We start from the raw sequence: 1,045 nt of genomic DNA on the forward strand, positions 1-1,045 counted from the left end.
AAAAAAAAAAAAAAAAAAAAAAAAAAAAAGCAGCTCTCTAGGGGGGATGGGCCTGGTTTGGTGTAGGCAGGTCTTAGCCTCCACTGCGTCCCACGTCCCACGGGCTTCTCCCTGAGGTCCCACCTTGGTGGTTGTGGGGAGAAAAATGGCAGTGCCCCAGTCCCTTCTCCAATCAAGTGTTGCAAATCATTCTTTTGGGTCCGATCTTCCTGTGCCACAGGCATAGCCAAGGTGGGCCATGTTCTATGTCCCCAGCCTCTCCTCGTTTCCAGATCTTAGTCTACGAGGTTTATTGATACCGCCTGAAATATAAATCTGCAGACCGAGTCCTTCCAAGCAGTTTCAAGCCGGCGGCTTCCCCACTGGGGATTGAGCCGAAAGAGCGGCAGAGCGGTTTCAGGCGGCGCTGCTTCCCCTCCGGATCAGCTGGAGAGCAGAGGAGCAGTTTCTCCTGGCACCACGTGGGACCAGGCTCAAAGTCAGCTCCACAGCTGGAAACTGGATCACTGTCCCGAGCCGAGGTTTTTCTCTTCTCCAGGGACAGGGACAGTTCTTTGAGCAGTTTCAGCCGGTCTTTCTTTTCCCCTCGGCTCTCCGTGGCTCCCCACAAAGGGGGCTCCCTCCCCTCCCTCCGTGTCTCCAGGTCCCGGCCTGTTTGCATCTTCCCCACTTCGCACTCATGCACCTACAATGTTGTTTTCTCAGCGGACTCTGTCTCCTTTTCCTCCCAAACTCCTGCAATTCTGTAAGGGTTCCTATGGCTTCAGGCCTTCTCTGTTTGAGAGATGAGGGCAAGTGAAATGTACCGAGCTCCCTACTTCTCCACCATCTTCCACATTCTTCTAGATTTTGTTTTTGTTTGTTTTTTCGGCTGTTTTATTGCAAAGCTGCAATGAATGTCTTTATACATTTGTCTTTATGTACTTGTGTTTCCTTAGGATAAATTTCTAGATTAGAATTACTGTATCAAAGATCTACAAGTGTAAAATGGTATCCAGTTTGTGGGACTCACTGGCTCAGTAGAGTATGCAGCTGTTGATCTCGG

This window comes from Crocuta crocuta, unplaced genomic scaffold, assembly GCF_008692635.1.
Source record: "Crocuta crocuta isolate KB4526 unplaced genomic scaffold, BGI_CrCroc_1.0 scaffold159, whole genome shotgun sequence".
In the NCBI taxonomy this organism is placed as follows: domain Eukaryota; kingdom Metazoa; phylum Chordata; class Mammalia; order Carnivora; family Hyaenidae; genus Crocuta; species Crocuta crocuta.